This window comes from Bos indicus x Bos taurus, chromosome 20, assembly GCF_003369695.1.
Source record: "Bos indicus x Bos taurus breed Angus x Brahman F1 hybrid chromosome 20, Bos_hybrid_MaternalHap_v2.0, whole genome shotgun sequence".
In the NCBI taxonomy this organism is placed as follows: Eukaryota; Metazoa; Chordata; class Mammalia; order Artiodactyla; family Bovidae; genus Bos; species Bos indicus x Bos taurus.
The window spans coordinates 30243752-30258332 of NC_040095.1; positions in this window are offsets into that span (position 1 = coordinate 30243752).

The following is a 14581-nucleotide window of genomic DNA, read 5'->3' on the forward strand; positions in this document are numbered from 1 at the left end:
TAATAAATAGAAAATGTGTCAGTGTTGGGGTAGGTGGAGCATTTGAGGAAGATGTCCTTGGAAAAATAGTGCTAAGATTCCCAATTCCTCCTTCTTAAATGTGTGTGTGTGTATGGGGGGCAGGGGGAGGAGGGCCTCCTGCATGGGCATGGCAGGGACGAGAGGAGCTACTCCACATTCAAGGTCAGGAGGGGCAGCCGTGAGGAGATACCCCTCATCCAAGGTAAGGAGCAGCAGCTGCGCTTTGCTGGAGCAGCGGTGAAGAGATACCCCACGTCCAGGGTAAGAGAAACCCAAGTAAGACAGTAGGTGTTGCAAGAGGGCATCAGAATGCAGACACACTGAAACCATAATCACAGAAAACTAGTCAATCTGATCACACAGACCACAGCCTTGTCTAACTCAATTAAACTAAGCCATGCTGTGTGGGGTCACCCAGGATGGGCGGGTCATGGTGGACAGTTCTGACAGAATGTGGTCCACTGGAGAAGGGAATGGCAAACCACTTCAGTATTCTTGCCTTGAGAACCCCATGAACAGTATGAAAAGGCAAAATGATAGGATACTGAAAGAGGAACTCCCCAGGTCGGTAGGTGCCCAATATGTTACTGGAGGTCAGTGGAGAAATAATTCCAGAAAGAATGAAGGGACAGAGCCAAAGCAAAAACAATACCTAGTTGTGGATGTGACTGGTGATAGAAGCAAGGTCCGATGCTGTAAAGAGCAATATTGCATAGGAACCTGGAATGTCAGGTCCATGAATCAAGGCAAATTGGAAGCGGTCAAACAAGAGATGGCAAGAGTGAATGTCGACATTCTAGGAATCAGCGAACTCAAATGGACTGGAATGGGTGAATTTAACTCAGATGACCATTATATCTACTACTGCAGGCAGGAATCCCTCAGAAGAAATGGAGTAGCCATCATGGTCAACAAAAGAGTCCGAAATGCAGTACTTGGATGCAATCTCAAAAACGACAGAATGATCTCTGTTCGTTTCCAAGGCAAACCATTCAATATCACACTAATCCAAGTCAATGCCTCAACCAGTAATGCTGAAGAAGCTGAAGTTGAACAGTTCTATGAAGACCTACAAGACCTTTTAGAACTAACACCCAAGAAAGATGTCCTTAGTTTTTTGAATGTTAAATTTTAAAGCAGCTTTTTCACTCTCTTCTTTCACCTTTATCAAGAGGCTTTTTAGTTCTTCCTCACTTTTTGCCTTTAGGGTGGTGCCATCTGCATATCTGAGATTATTGCTATATCTCCCAGCAATCTTGACTCCAGTCTGTGAGTCATCCAGCCAGGCAGGCATTTCACATGATGTGCTTTGCACAGAAATTATATAAGCAGGGTGACAATACACAGCCTTGACTTACTCCTTTCCCAATTTTGGACAAGTTCCTTGTTCCATGTCCAGTTCAGCTGTTGCTTCTTGACCTGTATACAGGTTTCTCAGGTAAGGTGATCTGGTATTCCCAAGAATTTCCTGCAGTTTGTTGTGATCCACACAGTCAAAGGCTGTAGCGTAGTCAATGGAGCAGAAGGTTTTCTGGAATTCTCTCGCTTTTTCTATGATCCAACAAATGTTGACAATTCGATCTCTGATTTCTCTGCCTTTTCTAAATCCAGCTTGTACATTTGGAAGTTTCCGGTTTACATACTGTTGAAATCTAGTTTGAAGGATTTTGTGCATTACCTCACTAACATGTGAAATGAGCACAATTGTATGATAGTTTGAACATTCTTTGGCATTTCCTTTCTTTTGGATTGGAATGAAAACGTACCTCTTCCAGTACTCTGGCTGTTGCTGAATTTTCCAAATTTGCTGACATATTGAGTGTAGCACTTGAACAGCATCTTCTTTTAGGATTTGAAATAGCTCAGCTGAAATTCCATCACTTCCACTAGCTTTCTTCATAGTAATGCTTCTTAAGGCCCACTTGACCTCACACTCTAGGATGTCTGGCTCTAGGTGAGTGACCACACCATTGAGGTTATTCAGGTCATTAACACCATTTTTTTGTATAGTTCTTCTGTGTATTCTTCCCACTTCTTCTTAAGCTCTTCTGTTTCTGTAGGTCCTTGCTGTTTCTGTCCTTCATTGTTCCCGTCTTTTCATGAAATGTTCCATTGATATCTCAAGTTTTCTAGAAGAGATATTTAGTCTTTCTAATTCTATTGTTTTCTTCTATTTCTTTGCATCATTCACTTAAGAAGGCTTCATCTCTTTTTGCTATTCTCTGAAACTCTGCATTCAGTTGGATACATCTTTCCCTTTCTCCTTTGTCTTTCCCTTCTCTTCTTTTCTAGCTATTTGTAAGACCTCCTCAGAAAACCATTTTGACTTCTTGCATTTCTTTTCCTTTGGAATGGTTTTGGTCAGTGCCTCCTGTACAATGTTATGAACCTCTGTCCATAGTTTTTCAGGCACTCTAATCCCTTGAACCTATTTGTCACTCCCACTGTATAAGTATAAGGGATTTGATTTAGGTCATACCTGAATGGCCTAGAGGTTTTCCCTATTTTCTTCAATTTAAATCTAATTTTTGCAATACGGAGCTCAGGAAATGAGTCACAGTCACCTCCATGTCTTATTTTTGCTTCTCCATCTTCAGCTTCAAAGAATATAATCAATCTGATTTCAGTATTGACCATCTAGTGATGCTTACGTGTAGAGTCGTTTCTTGTGCTGTTGGATGAGGATGTTTGCTACGACCACAGTGTTTTCTTGACAAAACTCTGTTAGCTGTTCAGTTCAGTTTCTTTGGCATTAGTGAAAATTCTAAATGAGTTATGGTTTAAAGTGTATTTATGTAAGAAGTATCTAGAGATGTAAAATACTTTAAATAATACAAATTAAGACTCATCTAAGATATTATTTTTGCTTTGGCTACATCCCTTCATTCTTTCTGGAGTTATTTCTCCACTGATCTCCAGTAGCATATTGGGCATCTACCAACCTGGGGAGTTCCTCTTTCAGTATCCTATCATTTTGCCTTTTCATACTTGAGAAACCTATATGCAGGTCAGGAAGCAACTGTTAGAACTGGACATGGAACAACAGACTGGTTCCAAATAGGAAAAGGAGTACGTCAAGGCTATATACTGTCACCCTGCTTATTTAACTTATATGCAGAGTCCATCAAGAGAAACGCTGGGCTGGATGAAGCACAAGCTGGAATCAAGATTGCCAGGAGAAATATCAATAACCTCAGATATGCAGATGAACCACCCTTATGGCAGAAAGTGAAGAGGAACTAAAAAGCCTCTTGATGAAGGTGAAAGTGGAGAGGTGGCTTAAAGCTCAACATTCAGAAAACGAAGATCATGGCATCTGGTCCCATCATCTCATGGGAAATAGATGGGGAAACAGTGGAAACAGTGTCAGACTTTATTGTTTGGGGCTCCAAAATCACTGCAGATAGAGACTGAAGCCATGAAATTAAAAGATGCTTACTCCTGGGAAGGAAAGTTATGACTAACCTAGATAGCATATTCAAAAGCAGAGACATTACTTTGCCAACAAAAGTCCATCTAGTCAAGGCTATGGTTTTTCCTGTGGTCATGTATGGATGTGAGAGTTGGACTGTGAAGAAAGCTGAGCGCCAAAGAATTGATGCTTCTGAACTGTGGTGTTGGAGAAGACTCTTGAGAGTCCCTTGGATTGCAAGGAGATCCAACCAGTCCATTCTAAAGGAGCTCAGTCCTGGGTGTTCTTTGGAAGGACTGATGCTAAAGCTGAACTCCAGTACTTTGGCCACCTCATGCGAAGAGTTGACTCATTGGAAAAGACTCTGATGCTGGGAGGGATTGGGGACAGGAGGAGAAGGGGACAACAGAGGATGAGATGGCTGGATGGCATCACCGACTCGATGGACATGAGTTTGGGTGAAGTCCGGGAGTTGGTGATGGACAGGGAGGCCTGTTGCTGCTGCTGCTAAGTCGCATCAGTCGTGTCCGACTCTGTGCGACCCCATAGACAGCAGCCCACCAGGCTCCCCTGTCCCTGGGATTCTCCAGGCAAGAACACTGGAGTGGGTTGCCATTTCCTTCCCCAATGCATGAACGTGAAAAGTGAAAGTGAAGTCGCTCAGTCGTGTCCGACTCTTAGCGACCCCATGGACTGCAGCCTACCAGGCTTCTCCGTCCATGGGATTTTCCAGGCAAGAGTACCGGAGTGGGTCGCCAGTGCCTTCTCCGACAGGGAGGCCGGGCGTGCTGCAATTCATGGGGTCACAGAGAGTCAGACACGACTGAGTGACTGAACTGAACTAACTGAACTAACTTAACTGAAGATATTATTTAAAAGGAAATATATAGCCTTAAATAAACACATTGGAGAAAATGGAAAAATAATGAACCAACATTAAATTCAAAGCTAAAATAGGAAAACTGAGTAAATACAGAAAATAGTAGCAAGAAAATAATAGAATTGAAGTTAATGAACTAGAGAGCAAAGTAACACTACAGATTATTTTTAATGCTTAATCTTTGAAAAGATTAATAAAATGTATTTCTGGGAAAATTGACTAGAGGGTAAAAGAATAAGAGTAATTAAGTATAATAGAAGAAAAAGAACATAATGACACATAAGGGTATAATTTAAAAATATAAAGAAATTCCACAAGCAAAATTTTGAATTCTTAGATGAAAAAATAGGAAAGGCTATTTATTTTTTAGACTATAACGAACCCAATATTCAAAGCAGAATTAAGTGTCAATTTGCTTTAAGTGAAAAAATCCTGAATAAACTATTATCAAATAAAATTCAGAAATGTCAGTTTAAAAAAAAAAAATCATGACCAAGTGGATTTTCCAAATAATGCAAGGATGATTCTGCTGGGGTTTAGCACAAGCCACCCAGAGATGAACCACTCTGGCACGCAGATTATTTCAAGCTGAAAACAAGCAAGACCCAAAAGATTCAGGAATAATCTTTGACTTCCCCCTAACTGTCTAAAAAAAAAAAAAAACTTAAGCTAGGAGGCCTGTTCGAGGAAGGCACTATCACCACAGATAACTGTAAAGTATGAACTAGCTGTGGTAGATAGCAAGGAGCCTAGCAAGGTCCATTTGATCAAAGCCCTCTCTGTATCCCATTGTCTCTAGACGACCCAGCAAACGTTCATTTAACAAACGATTCTTTTCATCTTTCTATAAATTATTTTACTTTCTTTTGAAGTTCCAGACCCATACCTCCTTATTCGTAGTCCCAAATGCCAAATGACTTTTATACCTCATCTTGCCTTACTATCTTTGGCATTCTTCAAGCTTATATGAATTCTCCATAAGCATGTAATAAATTTGATATTTTACTGTTAAATCTGTCTTATGTCCTTTTAATTATTTGACCAGCCAAAAGAACTAAGAAAAGGTGGGGGTGGGAGAGGATGGATATTCCCCTCCCCAATTCTAAATTAGAAAATCCAGCATTCTAAGATCCTTTGCTGAATGGATTATGATGGAAAAAATCCTATAACCCTGTAAATGTATGCTATGTGGCATTCAATAAAATTACTCATTTGTGAGTAGAAAAAAAACAAAAAGAAAAAAAGAAGTCTTAATCAAGTAAGAACAGAAACACTTAAAGTAAACATTACATTTAATGGTGAAACTTTAGAAGCATTCCCAATAAAGTCAGGAAGGATTCTTTGAGGTACTAATTAGACCAAGAGAAAAAAAAGTTAAGAAAACTGGCCTTAACGACTAAATAAAGGGGCATTTCCTTTTCTCAATAGCTCTGTGAATGGGCAGCCCACACAATCCACACAGACTTTCTATTGATGGCAATGGGATTAGTGTGAGGTTTAAGTACAAAACAAGCAATTAAGATCCACCCTTTGTTTAAAAGATTTCCTATGCAAGATGTTAAAGAGGCGGTAGGAGATCTGTCATCCTGTTGGAGAGACAAGCCCTCACGTTTAAAACCTTATGAACTCTTTGGGTGATCAAACTTGGTACACTAATAAGTCAGGAGGAGTAACATAAGTCCAAAACATAAAAGTTTTCCAATTTTAAAAGCTTTCTTATGGTCATTAAACATTTCAGACAAATACTCATTATAAACTAATTGGTAGCAAATGTTCATTTGAAAACTTAAGCTGGCCTTAAGTTATAGTGGTTTGATTTTGAGACTTAAAAACTAAGATAATGAGAAAAAATTGTATGAGTATCTTTCTGTGCTTAAACATTTCAGTCAGCAAAACCTATTGCTTTTTAGATGCTAAATCTGAATAAAGTGAGCCTTCTCACCTCCGAGTGAGGGAAGCTTTTCTAAATAACTTATATCATGAAGATAGTTTCTTCTGATGTGTCTGCCCCCTTTCCCACCGTCATTCTCAAGATCTGTTGAGACATGTTTGTGAAAGTCTTCTTAAGTTTTGAAATCCTGAGGATTAGAAACAGGCATTTTTTGTAGAGATGCCTACCCATTCTTAGGATTCCATTACCTTCTCCTGTTGTTCTATAGAAACAAGATCTCTGGAGCATCATGGTGTGAACTAATCTAAGAATGTCAGTATCTCCACAGATGGTTTATTAGCATATTACTCAATCCCACTATAACTTCTTTATCTCACTTATTTTACAAATATTTCATCAATTCCACCAATGAGTCTACTTTAAAAAGTAGTTGCTTTCATTGTGACCACAAAGGGCCATAGATGTTTATGCAGGAAGGTTACAGAACATTAAGAAACTATCAGCTTTGTTGAGCACATGGAGGGTGCCTCTCTCCAGTTCTGGCCCTGCTGCCTAAGAGAAACTTTTCAGTTTATTACCCAGGCAGCTCTAGCATCCAAAACGAGACCAGTTCACAGCTGTTTGGCCATGACTGTGCCACAGAAAGCTGCTCTCAGAGGAAGCAAATGGCATGGGAGAGGAACCATGTTCTAGGAAGCTCTGTTGGTTCAGAAAATAAAACTGGTGGGGAAATGGTGATGAGGCCTATGGAATTTTGCTCTATAGTCAACTCAACAAGACTGGCATTCCATTTGTTGAGGGCTACTTGGATCTACTCATCCTATCTATAGAATTTCTATTTTGTTTGCAATTTTTCAGATACAGCATTTAAAAAAAACATTTATTCTCTACTAAAGAAGAATGGAAGGAAGGAAGAAATAAAGAATCTATCAGCATATGTAAACTATCTGATTTTCTTTGTATAGTTATATTTCCATGGTACAAGTCATTTGAATTTAACTGCTACTATATAAACAATTTTTCTGTTTCATTTTCCCAGATATTTTTCCTTTCCTCTTTGTTAAATTAAGTAGTTTATCATCAACTATTCTTCATCAACAAATTCTTTCCCCCTTGCTACTATTATTGTTAATATATTTGACTTGTGCTGTGCTGTGCTTAGTCGCTCGGTCATGTCCTACTCTTTGCAATCCCATGGAATGCAGCTAGCCAGACATCCTTGTCCATGGGGATTCTCCAGGCAAGAATAATGGAGGGGGTAGCCTTTCCCTTCTGCAGGGGATCTTCCCGACCCAGGAATCGAAATAGGGTCTCCTGCATTGCAGGTGGATTCTTTACCAGCTAAGCTATCAGGAAAGCCCATATAACATCTTTCTATATTCAGAGTTAGCTATCCATTCTATTCTTCATTCCTTATTTCATGTCAAGTACAAAATCCATAACTTGACCTCTAATTTTTGCCCCTGTGCACCAACCACCGTTCAAATTTCTCTTCTAAGTAAATTAATTTAAACCATCCTTTCTACAACACAATAGATTCTGTTCATGAATATTCAGAAGTCACCATTACTTATCCTTCTCAGAAAATTCTAATACCTCACAGAATCATGAAAGTGTAAAATTCCTCTGAGATCAACTAGTCCATGTTCTTACCTATAAGATTAAACTATCCCAGTGTAATTAATTTTTATATGCTTTTACAGTAAAACAAAGAAATAAACTCATTTTAAGTTCTTATTTTGTTTTCAGATTTTAAGACACTGGGAAGGTGTGGAAAAAAGGCGTACCTACAGTTTTTGATGTTAGGATGCTGAAACTGAACATTGGATAATATAAACATAATTCTGACATAACACAAAACCCTTCCAAGTTTCCTTTAAAAATGAATGCTACTGGTGATGACAACACTTTCCTTCCATAAGTAGCATAATCAGAAATAGTTAAAAGGCTAGGTTATTTTATTGAATCAAGCAACCAACTCAACTGATTTATATGATTTATATAAACTAATTATTCTGTTTCACTTCATTTGTACATTTTCTATCTATCTTATTCCCATTTTTGCTCTCAATGTCCCTAAAATCATCACACAAGATAAAAATTTCAGAGGCAAATTTGCTGCAAACCTACTATGAGAACATGGTATTGAAGATTGTTTTGCTTTCTCATTAAATCCATCTTATCCTGTTTTTTTTTTTTTTTTTCCCCAGTATTGAAAGGATAGATAGCTTTGTTTAGTTTTAGCTGATAAGGAGGAGAAGGGGACGACAGAGGATGAGATGGCTGGATGGCATCACTGACTCGATGGATGTGAGTCTGAGTGAACTCCGGGAGTTGGTGATGGACAGGGAGGCCTGGCGTGCTGTGATTCATGGGGTCGCAGAGTCAGACATGACTGAGCGACTGAACTGAACTGAGGTTACTTGTGCCTGAAAACCAAAGGCTAAACAAATTTAACAAAAGTTAAAATAACTTTTTAACACTGGAATTATACAGCATAACAAGGTTCTTATTTACAGAACGATATACAACCCAAAGTGATTGGGAAAGCAGTGAAACTATGTATCTCCTGATGCTTATTTTGGACGTTTACACATATTCTTATTGAATGGGATGTCAGGCAGAATTGCCTATGCTATTTAAATAATAATAGTGATTGTCATTATTATTGATAACAATAATAATTATCATTATTGATAATAAAGAGGGCATCTGATTTCAAGCAGGTTAAATGCATATGTGCTGCATCTTCACCACATTTCACTGAAATTGCCCATGCTAACCTCACCAATGAATTATCCTCAGTTGCTGCAACTCTGCTACAATTAACATTACTGACAATTTTCCTTTCTGTTAATTTTTTATTCTTTGCTACCTCTATGTATGGGTTTCTCTTCACAAAACCATTTTTAAATATTACTGTTTCTTTTATTCTTTTCTCTTATCTCCTCACAATGTCAGTTACCATCATGATTGTCCTGATATACGAAAGTATAACCTCTAATCTGAGCTTCTGATGCATATGTCTTATTGTCCACTTAATATGTCTACCTGGATGTCCCACAGGGATCTTAAAACTAAGCTCATGATCTTTGCTCGAATCTTCTTCTACAGCATTCTTTCACCTATTAATAATTCCAGTTTGTTCAATTTCTAAATCCTGAAAACGCAGTCATTCCAGCTTCCTTTGATGCTGCTGCTGCTGCTAAGTTGCTTCAGTCATGTCCAACTCTGTGCAACCCCAGAGACGGCAGCCCACCAGGCTCCCCCATCCCTGGGATTCTCCAGGCAAGAACACTGGAGTGGGTTGCCATTTCCTTCTCCAATGCATGAAAGTGAAAAGTGAAAGTGAAGTCTGACTCTTAGCGACCCCATGGACTGCAGCCCACCAGGCTCCTCCATCCATGGGATTTTCCAGGCAAGAGTACTAGAGTGGGGTGCCATTGCCTTCTCCGCCTTTGATGCTATCAAACCCTAAATAAAATTATTCTCCGCATTGTCAATGCTACCTCTTACATATTTATAAAACCTGTTCCCCTCTTTGTAGCTACTGCCTTAGTTCAAGCCAATATTGTTTCTTTCTTAAATTATGACAAGAGGTTCCTCACTGATCTCCTGGAAACCAATCTTGTTCCCCAAATGCCAGCTGCAATAATGCCACCAGGATAATCTTTTGAAAACATTTAATACAATAATATTGCTTTGGTTTAAATTGTGTCTCCCCCAAAATCATGTATTGATGTTCTAACCCCCAGTACTTCAGATTGTGAGTTTATTTGGAAAGACAGTCATTGCAGATGTAATTAATTGAGGTCATACTGGAGCAGGGTGGGCCACTATTCGTTGTTACTGGTGTTCTTATAAAAATGGGGAATTTGGACTCAGACCTATGTCATGGGGAGACACCATGTTAACATGAAGGCAGAGGTCAGGGTGACACATCTACAGTCAAGGAATGTGAAAAACATTAGCACACCATCAGAAACGAGGGGAAAGCATAGAACAGATTCTTCCTCACAGCTTTCAGAAGTAACCAACTCTGTCGACACCTTGATCTCAGATTTCTAGCCCCCGGAACTGTGAGACAATACATTTCTATTGCTTCATTTCCGCACCGCCCCCCCATTTTGTGGTACTTTGTTATGGCAGCTCTGACAAACTAATAAAACATATATTGTTTCTACATGCTAGCTCTTTAAACTGTCCAGTGTTACCATTGTGTGGTTGCTGCTATTGTTCAATCACTAAGTTGTGTCCGACTCTTTGCGACCTCATGGACTATAGCATGCCAGGCTCCTCCTGCCTCATGTCTATGATGTCAAACTCAAACAGTGTAATATATAAGACCCAGTATGCTTTTGGTTATTTACACTTTCACTTTTGTTTCTCACTGCTTTCCTATTTACAACAATTCATTTTTCTCATCATGAGATGTTCACGTATTTTTGTATTTGATGGCCTTCTGCGTGAAGCTTTTCCACCATCATTCACTGGGTAAGTTCAACCTATCCATTATGACATGTGCATGACATTCTCTGAAATACTGCAAGGCAGAGTTAGATTTCCATCCTCTGTTCTGTTGGATTTCTTTTCTCACCTCCTCTTTTGTGGTGCTTACCAGGATGCTTTTCTACTTTCATTGATTCTCCCTGCCCACCCATTCATACCCTACGTATTGAATTTAAGAGAAGAGATCTTGACATACTCACTGGGCACAGTGAAAACTAAATAATAGAATAGATAAATGAGTCCAGACATTCTTCAACCCTCTCTCTACACACTAAGTGACCCTTTCTCTTTTTCATCAGTGTGCCTAGATACTCCATGCATCCATTTTTTAATTATTCTACTTTATAGTTAAAAGACTAAAATTTTTATTTTTTTACTCAGATGATTTTTTAAAATTGATATTCTAAACATATTTTTAAAGTCCCATTGGCAAGGATTCACAATTTTTAACATTCAATGCAGAAAATTATTAGGCAAGAAAATAAAGTAAAATGGCTTTATGCTATCAAATGTCTTTCCAATGCAGACTTTTGGTTTAGAGCCTAATACTAAACTGTACTTCATAATAGTGGGCAATACTTGAAGTTATAAATGAAATTCAATAATTACACAATGTTCTTGGCTAGAGGTGCATGGCTATAGAAGCAATATCATCAGATGGAAGGAGACAGACAAATTATCCAATTCAGCCTTGTACTTAATATTTCTTCAGTAAATATTTGCTTTAGCAAATAGAAGTATAATAGTTAATACACACAATTCTGGGTATAGATAGCAATATTTTTTCCTTAGAAAGAAATTTAATATGATCATAATATAATATAGTAATAGTTATGCATTATTACTCTAGAGAGACAAAATTTTCAATCAGTGGCAGAAAGATGAGTTAAAATTTTGCTCACCATAGTGCTTCATGCTATGTCCTGCCAAAGAAATCATCTCTCAAGGCTGAGTTTGCCTTTTGTTATTTGATTAATATAATTCCCCTGAACCATATCCTTTAAGAAATAAAGTTCAAAATAGTATTGTAGTTGGAGTTCAGATTCCTGAATTCTGGTCCAAACTCTGTCACCAACAAATTACATAAACTATAACAAGCATAAAAGGCAATGCCAAAGAATGCTCAAACTACCACACAATTGCACTCATCTCACACGCTAGTAAAGTAATGCTCAAAATTCTCCAAGCCAGGCTTCAGCAATACATGAACCATAAACTTCCAGATGTTCAAGCTGGTTTTAGAAAAGGCAGAGGAACCAGAGATTAAATTGCCAACATCCCCTGGATCATCGAAAAAGCAAGAAAGTTCCAGAAAAACATCTATTTCTGCCTTATTGACTATGCCAAAGCCTTTGACTGTGTGGATCACAACAAACTGTGGAAAATTCTGAAAGAGATGGGAATACCAGACCACCTGACCCGCTTCTTGAGAAACCTATATGCAGGTCAGGAACCAACAGTTAGTTAGAACTGGACATGGAACAACAGACTGGTTCCAAATAGGAAAAAGAGTACGTCAAGGCTGTATATTGTCACCCTGCTTATTTAACTTATATGCAGAGTCCATCATGAGAAACGATGGGCTGGATGAAGCACAAGCTGGAATCAAGATTTCTGGGAGAAATATCAGATATGCAGATGACACCACCCTTATGGCAGAAAGTGAAGAGGGACTAAAAAGACTCTTGATGAAAGTGAAAGAAGAGAGTGATAAAGTTGGCTTTAAGCTCAACATTCAGAAAACGAAGATTGTGGCATCTGGTCCCATCCCTTCATGGCAAATAGACGGGGAAACAGTGGAAACAGTGTCAGACTCTATTTTGGGGGGCTCCAAAATCACTGCAGATGGTGATTGTAGCCATGAAATTAAAAGACGCTTACTCCTTGGAAGGAAAGTTATGACTAACCTAGATAGCATATTCAAAAGCAGAGACATTACTTTGCCAACAAAGGTCCATCTAGTCAAGGCTATGGTTTTTCCAGTGTTCATGTATGGATGTGAGAGTTGGACTGTGAAGAACTCTGAGCACCGAAGAATTGATGTTTCTGAACTGTGGTGTTGGAGAAGACTCTTGAGAGTCCCTTGGACTGCAAGCAGGTCCAACCAGTCCATTCTAAAGGAGATCAGTCCTGGGTGTTCATTAGAAGGACTGATGCTAAAGCTGAAACTCCAGCACTTTGGCCACCTCATATGAAGAGTTGACTCATTGGAAAAGATCCTGATGCTGGGAGGGATTGAGGGCAGGAGAAGGGGACGACAAAGGATGAGATGGCTGGATGGCATGACCGACTCGATGGACGTGAGTTTGAGTGAACTCCGGGAGTTGGTGATGGATAGGGAGGTCTGGGGTGCTGCAATTCATGGGGTTGCAAAGAGTCAGACATGACTGAGCGACTCAACTGAACTGATAACAAGCACATTGAACAATCTACACCCTGTTGGGTATATTCAATACAATTTTTTTCCGACCTCTGCCTCAATCTTTATTCCACATTGATTAGTGAGATTATTGTTGAGACCTCTTGGCTTCCTAGGTTTTATGTGATATTAAGATTCTAATTTTTGTCACTGAGACTCATTTTTCTATTATAAAACCTAGTTCAGTCCACTTTAAATGTCAATTCTGATCTTGTCTCCAAATAAAAGTCTCTCTCTGCCTTCCAAATTCAGGCTTCATTCATATTTCAGAGGAGAGAAGTAAGCTATGATCCTTTGCTCTTTTACTCTTTCTAAATCTCCTGTTATATTTTTCTGAATCACTCACTCGCCTCTAAATATCCCATTTTCACTGGTATTCTGGGAAAGAAAAATGAATTTTGGAGGAAAAAAAACAAAAATTTTATGTATTTACCTTCTTGACAGGTAGCCACAGACGACTCCAATAGGCAGGCACTCAAATTCATGCTCTTTTGTGAGATGCCCATATGGTTTCTCTAGAGGCCTACATAGAAAACATTCATACTATTTTCCTACTGATGCTTTTTTTGAGAGACTATATCTGTCATATTTTGCTAGATTGTTCAGTGACAACAAACAGTCCCATATCTTAGCAGCTTACAATAACAAAAGCTTATACCTAATTTACAATGCATGTTCTCTGCTTGCTGGCATCATCTTTTCTTTAAGCTTCTTTATTCTGGGACCCAGGGACTTGGAAAGGAAGAAGCAGCCTTTATCTGGGACCCTCTGTGACCATTACAAAAGAAACACAATATGACCCTTAAGTTTTAATTGAGAGTATTACATGCCACATGCCACTGCTGTTTACATTCCTTTAGCAAAGAGAGTCAATGGTGATGTGTGGAGTCTATAGGGCAAGAAATGTGATCCTCCTGTAGGTAGGAAATGATGTATTTTGTACATATAAAATAACCTTCCACCATGACCCCTTACACTCTGATCTCTTTCATCTTTAATTCCAGGAAACACACTCCACAGTCTTTAGCTATTGATTGGGGCAACTCCACTCTGTTACATCATACTCTTGGGTGATGTATTTTCAAGATGGCTTCAACATGACTACCTTTCACTACATCTCCTTAACATCTGATATCTGTTCACAACCCTGGATTCATACATTGTTTTCATGTCAAATAAGTGTGATGTTTTTCTGCTAATATCTCTTCTTTCCTTATTATTGGTAACTGTTTTAACCTGACTCACACAGTTAAAATTACCCAGGATTAAGAGTCTCTTGGTGAAAGTGAAAGAGGAGAGTGAAAAAGTTGGCTTAAAACTCAACATTCAGAAAACTACAATCATGGCATCCAGTTCCATCACTTCACAGCAAATAGATGGGGAAACAGTGGAAACAGTGCCAGACTTTATTTTTTTGGGCTCCAAAATCACTGCAGATGGTGACTGCAG